This window comes from Rhinolophus sinicus, chromosome 11, assembly GCF_057876585.1.
Source record: "Rhinolophus sinicus isolate RSI-liver-muscle chromosome 11, RSI-T2T, whole genome shotgun sequence".
Taxonomy (NCBI): Eukaryota; Metazoa; Chordata; class Mammalia; order Chiroptera; family Rhinolophidae; genus Rhinolophus; species Rhinolophus sinicus.
Window position 1 is genome coordinate 16,184,541 of NC_142511.1, and position 13,287 is coordinate 16,197,827.

The 13,287-nt window shown below is 43.3% G+C and overlaps 1 long non-coding RNA gene across 12 annotated transcripts in view; it reads left to right on the forward strand.

The window, feature by feature from the left end:
- Window positions 1-13,287, forward strand: part of LOC109450593 (uncharacterized) — a 209,605-nt gene that overhangs the window by 111,494 nt on the left and 84,824 nt on the right. For 2 of the 12 annotated variants that reach the window (XR_012492958.2, XR_012492948.2), the window contains exon 8: window positions 1,671-2,646. The exons of the other annotated variants lie outside the window; for them this stretch is intronic. This is a non-coding gene — a long non-coding RNA (uncharacterized LOC109450593). Of the gene's footprint in view, window positions 1-1,670; window positions 2,647-13,287 lie in introns of those variants that run through there. 12 annotated transcript variants of the gene reach the window in all.

Below are 13,287 nucleotides of genomic sequence, written 5' to 3' on the forward strand. Positions count from 1 at the left end.
ACATAAATATGGAGGTTCACATTCTAAACTTGGAGGCATGGTGCTCGGTGCCAAGGGCTGTATCTTTGAAGGCAGTAAACATTTTTCAAGATGCTATATGTGGAGCGGCAAGCTGTGCATTTGGGAGAAGGCTCTGTCCCTGGGTCTCTATTAGCATTACCATTTATTTACGTCTCTTTTTCCCCCCTTATTTTTTAACTAGTTCTTATCGATAGACCCAATGTATCAAAAGTTTGGTTTAGGAAGGGGACAGGATGAAAAATAAAATGAGATGGACTTGAACTATGTAGTTAATCATCCCCCTTGCTCTTCATTGAATTTCCTTTCCTCCTCCCCCAAAGCCTCTTTTCTTATTTACTAGCTTCATATATGTAAATCTCTGTGTTAATAAGTTCTTCATACCGCAACAGCTATTCTTGGGGTTTGAATGTTTTCAAAATCTGTCTAAAACTTTAAGATATTTGCTCCTGAACCAGAGGGGATGGAGGTCCTGGGGTGGTGTGTAACCTACTCTAATGAAAGAGATTTAACTTTCCCTCCTTATGTGGAAACATTTGACCAGATGTTGGGGTTCAGCGAGCCTTCCCTCTCTGCCATCTGTGACATCCCCATGGGCTGGTGAGAGAGGTGCACTTCTAAAGAGCATATGCAAATGACTTTCACAGAGTCCTGCAGAGGCACCACAGGCCACCTTCTTCCTACTATGGCTTACCAACCCAAAGCCAAGAAATAACCCTGCCTGTGTCGCGATACCACAATTTCCTAAAATCCAGAACAACCAGATTTCTAAGGCATGAGTTCACGGTAAGATACGGAAGAGAAATGCATAGCTTTCTGCAGGATAAATCATTCTGTGGCATTGGGGATATTGTGCAGCTCTTGATCTTCTTGTTCTCCATGCGTCCAGGGCTTTGATGCAATTTGTCTGTCTTGACTGGCTGCCGATGAAGATGGCTGTTGAGTGGCAGAGCTGCTCCTTTCAGTGCCTAGACATGTATACATTTAATTAGATGTAGCTTAGTCAGACTTGTAAGTTAATGTCATCTTGTTCACTGGCCAGTCAATGAAACATACCTTTGGTATGTGAGGTTAAGCGAAAGTATTTGGGGATGGCATATTTTTAGCAATTGTCTTTTAGGTTGATTCCCTTTAATTCCCTGGAGAGCCAAACATCAGGGTAGCTTGAGATTTGGTGATCTGAAGATTTGGGAGTAGGTGGCTTGTTCCTAATTAGAATTTCATGTTTTCATTGTTTTAGATGCCATTCCATAACTTAGCCATATTAGCTTATTATTAGCGATTTGTAACCAGAGAATAAACAGCACTTGCAATCACAATGGATTTAAATGAAACTTCTGATCTTCATGGCAAGGTCCTTGCCAACAGCTTTCCTTTCTGTCCTTGGATTGTAAACATAAATGTTCATCAAATTTGAGGAGCTGGACCTCTAGGGACTCCCATGTCCTGAGTTTATTAATGATAATGAAGGACCCAAAATCAGTGATTTATGCAATTTAACCACAGTATCCCCAACCTTGGTGGGAGTTAGTAGACTGGAATAATTACAAACTAAATAGTGATGATAAGGAGGAAATGTACTGTAGTTGGAGTTAGTGGGCTGAGAAAACAAATGTTTCCAGTCTCAAGAGAATCTGTTTGCTATTATAAAGGAGAAGAGTAGAAGCAAAGAGACCTGGCCCTGATCTGTATGAGTTCAGAAGCTGGGAGAGACGATGTAAAGTTACCATAAAAAACACGAGGTGATAAACACAAAAGATCCTTCAGCATCCTGCTCCCTGCTCAGCCTGCCACCCGTAGTGGGAAGACAAACAGTCGACATTGTTTCTGAGGTGAGCATCTTGAACAGTCACTGCTTTGCTCTCAGAGCCAATGCTGGTGAGCCTGGAGGAACCAGTGTAACTGCTTTGGGTTTGCTTCTGACTCAAACAGCGGAGAAGACTTCTCTCACACAAAGAATCGAGAAACTTCCAGTTCTGAGGTGAACCTGTCTCCACAGCAGCTCTTGGTAAGTGCAAGGCTTCTTTTCTCTTTGGGTGACATGGCAGCTCACCTGAAACCACCAGCAGCTTGACATTAATGAGCTGAATCTCTCTGAGACTTAGGCCAAGTGGTCTGCCCAAGGCCACGAGGGAGGGCCCAGTAGACCGCAAGCCCAGTAAGCATGGCTTCCTGCCAGAGACAATGCCTGTCCCCTCCAGTCTCCTTGAATCTCGCTACCTGGATAGACACTGTCTGACACTACCCTGCAGTGAACAAAAGGAAAGAAAAAAAAGCAGCATTTCTCTCTGAGATGAAAGCATATGGTGCCATCGAGGCAGGGGGTGAGGAGGTGGGAGGATTCCTGGGAAGATTCAAAAGTATGGTGGTTATACCTTCAAGGACAAACAGTAAAAGAGAGAAAGTGTTTTCTTCTTGAGCAATATCTAAACAGCCCTTCACCTCAGAAAGGGAGAATGCTTGCCTGAGTGAAGGACAGCTCTGAATTGACTCAACACTTCCTGTTTAAGGGCAATTGCTTATCCAAGTGACACCCTTTTAGGTGAATTTTTCTTTATAATAAGATTTGATGACCAATTTAATTGGCCCCAGGGACCACAGGATGGAGAAACAATACAGCTCTGTGGAGAATTCTTCAAGGAAATCTAAATAAAATCCAGAGAATTCACACACTGATTCCTTCTCATATGGCCTCTTGCCCCCTGATTTTCAGGTGGGGTTCTCTAGGGGACAGACTCTGAGACAAAGATTTATGTGTATGTGGTTTATTGCTGAGTACTCTCAGAAACAATATCCTATAAGGGACCAAGGGAAGGAAATTGGGCAGAGGAGGAAGTGGAATCGTGGTCAAGTTGTTAACAGAAGTTTGGCCAACTTCACAGTGAGCTCTCAAGCTATGATGGCCCTTCAGAGTTGTCCTGAATTGAAACACGTGTGCCAGGAGTTTTGTACTTTCTGGTCCTGGGGGAGCTGGAGGAGTTCAGCATAAGCCAGTCAATAGGCAGCTCTTGGCAACAGATGGATGAAGGGGTGTGTCTTCAGTGAGGTGGCTCCCTTCAGTTGAGGGCAATTCCCAGAGAGGAACTCGGCTGTAAACGATCTGACACAAACTCACAATTGCTGGAGGAATAAGTGTCTTGATTATTTGAGAGAGAGAGAGAGAGAGAGAGAGAGTTTGTAGGGCTCAGTGGCACATCATGGCAAACTCTGTAGTCCTCCTCTTGAGCCACTCCGATACACTTCATTTTGCCCGATCTGGGACTATCTTCTCCAGGATTCTAGGTGGCCTCTATGGGAAAATTTTCAAGATTAGGATTAATGGGACCCACTGTTTGCTATAGTTGGTCTTGAGGCCACAAATGATACTCATCATCTCTATCTTTCACTACCCATTTCATACCTTCCCTTACATTAGCACCGCTACCCTTAGTTGTCACGGGGACTTACCTGATGGAATGACCTAGACCATCATTCCTGAGGAGTCTGAGCACCTTGTCACCATGTCCTCCTCAGACGAGGACTGCTGCCCTTGTCTTTTTGTTATTAAAAGTCGTCAGTAGAGTATGAAAAAGTGGTCCAGTGGATCAACTGGGTGATAGACATATTCTTTCCCGCCGCCATGTAAGAGTCCTACCTCCTTCCTCATGATCAGCGTTAATTATCCTTACCAGTACAGTGACCCCTTTCCTCCCTGCTTGTCTCTGGGTACAAGCATCCTGAAGTGACCAGGTGGCAACTGTAGCTTAAAGTTAAATGACATTCTTACTGTGTCCTTAATAAAAACATCCCCTTTTTGGTAACCAGCACCTCTAAACCCATAGAGACTAAAGTTGTGGGGATGGAAAACTCAGATTTCTCAAGTGGGCGAGATGGTGGGAGTGGTGATGGGCAGGGTCACTCTTATTCCACTTGTTGGTCCCCATTCCCATGAACTCTCCCTATCAGGCCACAGCAAAATATAATGGTTGTTGATTTAAGATGTACTGTATATCTCATCCTGGAGGATGGGGCACCAAACTTGGTTTATGGTTATTATGATTACCCTTAGTCAGAGGTGACATTAAGTGGAATATTAAGTGACATATTAAGTAGATGTTAGTAGATTAAACATCTATAATCAAGCTGGCCAAAGCCTTGCAAGCAGGATATATGTTGATTTCAGTCAAGAATTGCTGTTCCTTCCATGGTGAAAGGGATTCAGTTTGATCTACGATTTACCACCAAATGGCTGGTTGGTCTCCTTGAGGGATGGTGTCAGGTAGGGGATTCAGCATTAGTTTTTGTGAGTGTCAAGTGGGACGTTTGTCAGTGCCAATAACTAAGTTGGCTTTGGTGAGTGGGATCCCAAACCTTAGGGCCCACGTATGGCCTCTGTTCCTATCAAAATGGCTATCGCATTCATGAACCCGTCACACCAGGATTAGGATGGCTAATGACAGAGGCTGGCTGACGTGGACTGGCCTAGTTACTGTGTTTCAGTTGGTTATGTAGTTGGCTGTTTATTCCGTGGTGTTTGCTCTATGATAGGCATTAACATACTATACAAAGATTTTCATGTGTCAGGCCTACTTTTATAGATTTATCAACATGCTTCTTTTCCAGATTTTCTTATCTCTGATCTTCCAAACGTTTTCATTCGAGGTTCCAGTGCAGCCAAGCCATTCATTATTACTCACAAGTCTAGGTATATTCTTACCTTGGGTGACTTCTCTTTCTATACAGTTAATGATTGGATATACCACCTAAAGCTCTGCCTATTGGGCGGATTTCCCCTCGTTGCTGTAGGCCACCACTGAATGGGGCTGTAGTTCAGCAGGAGTCCATTTTCAGCTTATACCCACATACTGAACCATCCATAAACCAGGTTTGGCCTTTTCCCATCTCCACCAGGTGGTCATAAGAGGCCTCCCATGTGGTCATAGATGTGAGCTGAGGGTGAGTGCAATAGTGGTTAAGTAACATGGGCTTCTGGGCCACCGTCTTCTGGTCCTGCTTATGCCTGATCCTGGATATTCTACCTCCACCTTACATTCACGGCTTTTGTGCCTGACCAAACTTATGACTTTGTGGGTCTAATAAACCTCCATGATGGGTAGATCTATCTCCATGCTTACTTGATGTCTTATGGTCAGATGCTCCATCTCTACCAGGATCCAGTACATGTGAGGAACTTTTTTTTTAGCTTTCAGAAACAAATCTTTTATTTCAACCTTGTCAGTTCTTGCTGCTGCAGGTGGATTGGGAAGATGTTATGGATGGACATATATATTCTATAGACTGCCCAGATGGTCCTGGTCTCTTCAGGTTATTGAGGCAGAGGGTGGGAGAGTTCATTTCAACTTGGGTCAAGACCTTAAATGTATACTGTTGTCAGTCCCATTTGAATTGCTTCTAATTCTCCTTTCTGATAGAGATGGAAAGAGTTCACTCATTACGTCAATGCCTTTTACCAGGTACCTAAAGATGTGTTAATCTTCTCTGGAAAGATACTGCTTCTGGTGCAACAGTTCCAACTGGGGATGTGACTTGATTGAGTTTGTGGGAGCTCACATAATCCAACATGATCACTCTGCTTTTTGTGGGGGCCATAAATGGGGATATGATGGGGACCACCACCTATGCCTGCTTTAAGTTTCAGGGGTGGCTTTAATCTTTGCTTTTCCCACATAGGAAGCCATACTATCTTTTATCTACTACCTTGGCCTGGGGCAAGAACAGTTTTAGAGGCTTCCACATTGTCTTTTCCACTACAATAGTTCTTACTCCAAAGGAGCTTGTATAGGGGTTCTCCCGACTATCAAGTGTGTCCATTCCAATCATATAATCAATAGTCAAGGAAATGACCACAGGTGGACCCACTGTGATCCAGACCATTAATTACCTGGCTCCCATAGGTTCCCACTAACAGGGGCCATGATGACACTCTGGGCGTCCAGGTATCAATACCACCTCAGACTTTGTGTCTGACAGTCCTCAAATATCTGGATATTCCCCTTTTTCCTAATGTACAGTCACCTGAATCGATGGCTATAGGCACCTTTAGGGAAGGAGTGGGGGAATAAAATTGTAAACCTTTGCCATGGTGTTGCAGGGACCTTCCTCATGGGATCTGGCCTTTCTTTCAGGCTATGGGCTCAGGTCCAGAAACTGGGCAAGGAATCATGATTTTTATCGGGGCAGCTGCCCTCAATCTCTTGATTGTCCATCCATGATCCCTTTGGTTGTATAAACTAGTAAGTAGTACCCTGTTGGCTGCTCATACAGTGTGCCCTAGGAACACTCTGTGTCCTATTAGTCATCTCACAGCTCTTTGTCTCTTGTTGCCTTATTGACCTGGAGGCTCATTATTATAATTTGACCCACTTTGCTTCTGACAGTCACATGCAACCACATGACTTCTATCCTACAGCCATTGCATCATCCCCACTGCTGTCTGAGAGCCCAGACTTATAACAGCAAATCCTATCATCTCCTCTGTTCAACGGGGTACAGCCACTACTGAGTTTCTCAATGACACTGGTGCCCCTCTCACTAATGTCTTACTTATCATTTTGGATAAATGGAATATGCTCTGGGTTCTTCCACTGACTGCATATTTTACACTTACCTAGTTTGGGAAGCTGGGATCTTCAGGAAACAGACTCCAAGATGGAGTTCAGTGCATAGGAAGTTTATTCACCCTGCTCTTGGGATCAACAGCTGGAAGAAAAGAGACAGAGGGAGAAGTTGGGTTCTGATGCAGTTTCCAAACAGGTCTCTGCTGTCTCTTTGTAAGGCCCTGAGGTGGGGCCAGCCTTTCTGAGCCTTAAGTTAAAGCAAGTGGACCAACACGTACACTCCTACCTCAAATAGTCACTCTATGCAGACGGCCCCTGGGGAGATGCCATGGCCCTGGGAAAGGCAGCTCTGTTCAATTGATGGCAATTCCAGAGAGAGCAGTCAGTGGATGATACTCCATCTGCTGGGAAATAAGGCCTTCATTCCTAAAGAGGAATCAGGGAGGTGCATCATAGCATCCATGACACTTAGTAAAGCCACTCTAACATGGCCAGCTCCCCGAGCCATTTTGTCCCTTGGTCCGCCATCTGCCACAATAGTCTGAGATTTCTACTTCACCGATTTGCAGAAAAATTTGGATTAAAGACATTTCATAAAAATATTCAGATATGTGCAAATTGGTAAAGACTAACTAGCTAAGTTGGTCTTTACCAGTTTGCAAATATCTGAACTGGTTGATTTCTCCACTTTAACTTTTAAACTGAAGTACATGAGGTCTATCATATAAAGAGTTCATGAATTATAGAACTTAGATTTGTATGTTTTAGAGACCACAGCTACTCAAGTCAACAAACAAACAAATAAACAAACAAAAAACAACTACAAATTGAAACAGATTTCTTCTTGGAAAGTCCCCAGGGCTTCTTGAGGAGGGGGTCCAAATCTTCCTATACTTTTGGTAGGCGCACAGCTAGTTCCTCATGAACACTAGAACCAGCTGTGTGCCTGCCACACTTGGAGGGTGGAGTTATTCTCTCTTTATCCCTCAACCCAAATCATCTAAGCTAGTAACACTACCCCACACATACCCTGGGGGGCTGAACATATACTAACGTCCACATTTCTCACCATTTCACCCAGCCCTGAAATGTTCTATGTATTGAAAAACTTGTCAATATTTGTACAAGACCATGAATTGTTAGTTATCCCATCAAATTATTTCAACTTGGAGATTTGGCTCCCTGCTTTTCATAGTGGTCTGACCATGGTGCCAACATGCTTCACTTATGAAGATTGTCAGATCTGTGCCTGGTTCTCAGCCTCTTTGTCAAGTGTTCTTAACTCCACTTCTCCCAAACGCCAGGACAAGCCATAAGTGTACCTGAGGAAAATTTACAGAAGTTCTTTGTGATTCAAATCCCCAAGATCTTGCCTAGAAATCTAGGGGGATAGTTGACCGTGGCCTTATTTCTGAGACTTAGGTTCCACATTTGCCCTGGGTCTGAGAGGCGGATCCTTTTGTATTCCGTCTCAGAAATGCAACCAGTACTCTGGGAATCTGTCTTTTGGAGAGGTTGTGTGGTCTTGCACGCTTCCATGATTCTGCCTGCCTCTCTGGACCTCTTGATGTTGACCTCAACGGGATTTCCCAGTACAACTTCGCTTTTCAAGCTATTGTGAGTCTCTTGACACCAATCTTTTGCCTAAGTCCACACTCTTCTTTTTGGATTAGACTTCATCCAAGCCTGTTGTAGAATCTGGTCCCTGCCTGCTCTAGTGTAGGAGTGGAATTTGTTCTGGATTTCATCCTCCTCAGGTTGCCCTGGCCTCTTACATATAACTTAACCATATCCTGGGACATGATAAGAGCAAGTGTCTTCAAACATCAGGTGGGTTCAGCATGAGGTGCATTGGCAACTTGACAACCAAGATCTGAAATGGGAGGACAGGCAGGGAGAGGAGAAGCCTGTGGCTGAAACCTGGGAGAGCAGGGTTCTCCCAGGGTTCACCCAGATATGCCAGGGAGTATGGAAAACCAGGAGGGGTTCAGATGGCGTCTAAACTCAAGCCAGGTGGCAGGAGATCATGTCAGAGTGCAGGTCAAGGCAGGAGATAACCTAAAGGTACATTAATAGTGATGTTATGTAGGGCTGGCTAGAGTCGGGTCAAGTACCTACTCAGAAGGGAAACTGAGGCATAAGCCCAGTTACATAGTCTAGGCCAGTATTATAGGGAGGGTCTTAGTGAGCACTTAGGTTCCTAGGAGTTTTGCCAGGACTGCAGATACATGATCCCCACTCTCTGAAAGGCTGAGCTGCTGAAATACTTTCTTCTCTGGTGAGGCTGTCAGAATGGGCTGGGGAGAGAAACAACCCCACACTCTTTATGACTTAAAACAACGAAGTTTGGTTTTCTGCATTTTCTATCATTTCGAGGTGGTGGTGTAGGGTCGGCTTCACCTAAAGGTCACTCAGGATCCCAGGCTGATGAACTGTCATCATTTCTAGTGCTGAAATCTCACCAGGAGGCTCAGGTTTGCCTCTGGGTTTGTTGCTGCAAAGTCTATACCTGGAATTAGAGAATGGGATGTTGCGACACTAGCAATGCCCATCAAACTGACTCATAAACTGGACTTTGCTATGGCTGTGAATTGTATGCCTGTGCTTGGTGGAAGGCGGGAGGGGCGGCCCACTCCATTGTTGTCTCATGCTGGGAAGAGTAGAGTAGCGGGGAAGAAAGGGTTAGCAGCTGCACCTATAAGCTCAAAAAATCTTCTATAGAGTAAAATATACTCTGAAATATAGCCACATTCTGGAATCTGTGATTCACCTTTGGAGGGGCCAACTTTAGCTTCTGGGCACGTGTCTTCTCATTCATTAATTAGTGCTGCCCTTAGTACATGAGGACAATAGAAAGCTAAATCACTGCCCTCAGAATTGACTGTTTTTTTTAATAGTAGAGAAGACGTTTCTACAGTGAATTGTCCACACTCTGCCTCTCCTTGTTCTCATTATGTAAACTACTTCATGTGTGAGCCGGTCGGCCCCGCCCAAGGTTGTGGTCCATGGCTATAGAAAAGCCCTCTAACAGCAGGTCTGGGAATTGGGCTATCTTCTTTGGTTTTATTAGCTTTATGGACTGACTGACTCAGTCATTGCATCCCAGGAGCTTCTTGAAATAACTTTGGTTTTCAAAAAAAGAATGCAAATAATTAGATGCACTTCAACTTATACTTTTTCTAAAAAAATTCCTAAACAATTATATACACACATATACTCATGCACACAAGAGACACAAATCATACAAATTCGCTACCTTTCAGAAAAAGGAAGTTGTACTTAACAGTTTAAGAACCACTTTGAAGAACTTCCATACTGTTATAGAGTAACAAGGGTCGATCTCCATTGTAAAACCCATTGTGGAAATATCTCTGCCATAGATCCCTCAGCGGACACTCACAAGAAGTGAGTTCTGCTCATAGGCAGAGCTTCCAGTGCCAGGACTCACAGCGTGGAAGGGTTTCAAAGAGGGGGCAAGGGATGGGGGATCACTACTGCAGAAGTTTCAAGTTGGCTCAGACCCGAGAGGCTGTGAGAAGGCAAACTCGAGCACACTCCAGCACATCCGCTCAGGGTGATGTCCCTAAAACTTCGTCACCTTCCAGAGTAGAAACCGCACTGAGAACAGTTCTTATTAGACTGAGCAAGGAGGGAAGAATCTTAGAAATCGCTTATGGATGTTCACACAATAGTGTGGTTATTTGTCTGGAGAAGCATGCTCTTAACAACCAGCAGTCGTAGGCTTTTCTTGGCTCCAGGTGAAGAGGTGACTTCCCTCTTTGATTCGGTGTTCATAATTGGGCTGTCTGTTAGTGGAGGTGGCGAGAAAACAATGCTAATGAGGTCGGGGTTCAGTGCCCACGTGGGTCATTTAACTTCACTTTGTTCTTTGGCCAAAAGTCTATATCCTCTAACTGTGTCCAGCTACTGTGATGACAGTAGAGATTGGGAGAGAGGGAGGGACTGTGGATGACTCTCTAATCCTATTCTTCCTACAGTGGAAAACAACTCCAAGTTCATGTCCTCTGGCAACAAAGTCATCTTCAGGGTTGAAGGACTGCCCATTAAGAAGCAGAAAGGAAAATGAAAGGTACAGTTCACAATGAGATTAAGGAGGCTGAAGTTACAGGATCGGTGCTCATAGCTAGAGCATCAGCTTGGCCATTTATGCTAATGAGAAGACAGCAGCAGTGAAGGTAATTATTATCCATGGCCAATTTTCAATTTATTAGCCAAAGTTTCAACATTTTCGAGACATTTGTATAAGGAGTAAAGTGGTTTGATTGGAGTTTTATGTCTTCTTTTTTTTTTTTTAGCCACTGTCTATTGGAGATTCTAATGAGCAATGAAATGCCCATAGCCAGAAATAGGAAGCCTGAATATTCCCACAAGTAGGGCTCAGCCCTGGAGTGACTTAGATCTGGCTGTTTAATCACAATGCATGATTCCCCATGCTATGCACTATTTTCTCAGAATTACTCTATCTTCTGTAATGCTATGTAGCAACATGTACCAGAGTAGACATTAACGAAGCATGATGGAAAAACTATGGGCTTCTAAGTTGATCTTATGACACCCTCGCTATGTGTTGGGGGAGGGAGAGTAGTGTGTGCGCCCATGCCATGTGCATCCTTGGGAAAGCTATTTAACTACTTACAAGTCTCAGTTTCCCTGCTTGTAAAATGAAGATATTAATGTTTATCTCGTAGGTCTGTTGGAAGAATTACATGATAGGATATGAAGAAGGCTGGCAATTCTATTGTGGTCACTAGCATATTGTGAAATATTTCCCCTAATGACTAGCGTTCTTATTACCAACATTGCACATATTTGTTTTAATTGTTTGGTAAATGTCCTCCACTTTATTACAAAAACAAAATGTGCAGAGCACCCATCACTAATATTTCATTAGCAGATGCTGTTACCTTCCCATGCCCCCAACCCACCTGAATTCACCAGCAGCTGCAATAGACAGTTGAACATGTTCCCACCTCAAGGAACTGGGTCTTTCCTCTTCTTTGCCTGAGGACTTTCAAAGGCACTTGCAAAACCTAGAAGCACAAGTTTAGGCTCCTAAGGGCAACGTCATCCTCAACCAAATGAAAGCTGCTTACAGGTGGAGGGATTCTAGGACATATTCCCATGGTTTCTCAGAAGATTCTTAGCAGAATTGAGCCGAAGTTGTCCACAATGGAGACCTACTCATTAATGCACCTTTTCTGATTTTTTTCCATTCTCGTTCCCCCCCTTTCTTCATTTGTGATTCCTGGATTCACTTTGCAAATAAACCCTCCCCCTCATTTTCTTATCTCAAGGTTTGCTTTTGGGGGAATCCAAACTAAAGCATGTACCTCATGGAATTTTTGTTTTTTAATTTGTATGCAGTAAAATTAACTTCCTATTTGGGTGTGTAGTTCTCTGAGGCTTAACAATGTATGTGTTCATGTCACCACCACCACAATCAGGATACAGAACAATTTCCTCACCCTAAAAATTCCCTTGCATGGTCCTTTTGTAGTCAAACCATCCCCCACCCCTAACCCATGGCAGCCATCCCTACCTGGGTCCTTTTTCAGAATGTCCTCCAGTGTGTAACCTTTTGAAATGACTGGGTTCTTTCCTCAGCATAAGCTTTTGAGATTTATCCATGCTGTGTGTATCACTAGTTCATTTCTTTCCATGTCTGAGCAGTATTCCACTGTATGGATGTAAGACTGTTTGTCAGTTCATTTGTTGAGGGACTTTTGGATGGTTTCCAGTTTTCAAAGATTATGAATACATAGTCACATAGGTGTTAATTTCTCTAGGGTAAATACTGAGGAGTGGGTTTGTTGGGTCATATGGTAAATGTATGTGTAATTTTATTATAAACTGCCAAACTTTTTCAGAGTGGCTGCACAATCTTGCACTCCCACCAGCAATATGTGACAGTTCCAGTTGCTCCATAGCCTTGCTAGCACTTGGTGTTGTCATTATTTTTATTATTTCAGCCATTCCAACAGGGATGTAATGGTAGTTCTGTGTGCTTTTAATTTGCATTTCCCTAATGGCTAATGAGGTTGGACATGTTTTTTCATGTATTTATTTGCCATTTTATTTCTTCTTTGATGAAGTGTCTGCTCAAATCTTTTGCTCACTTAAGTGGGTGATTTATTTTCTTACTGTTGAGAGTTTTGAGTGTTCTTTGTATGTTCTGGATACAATTCTTTTATCAGATATGTCATTTGTAAATATCTTCTTCCAGTCTGTAGCTTGTGTTTTCATTCTCTCAGTCATAGGGTGTTTATAAGGACTGATGAGTTTATACACTAAGTTCTTTGAAAACTAAATAGACATGATATATACATGTTAATTGGGGAATGCAATAGGGAGAAAAGTTTGACCTGGGACTCACACAGATCTGAGTTTTGGTCCTGGTTTAGTCACCCCCTAACTGCTCTGCCTTCGTCTATCCTGTTAGTTTCCCCATCTGTGAAGTCTAGATAATAATAGTACTTACCACATAGGTTTGCTGTGAGGATTAATTAAATGAGATAATGTCTGCCAAAGGTTTAGCCCACTGTCAGGACACTACATATTCAATAAGTGTAAACATTATATTCATATTATAATGTTCTTTTTCATCTCCAAGCCTTTGCGTAAGCTTCTGTTTGAATCCTTCTGCCCCACGCTTTACCCCGGCTCCTTCATTTTCTAGCTGACTAAAATGATT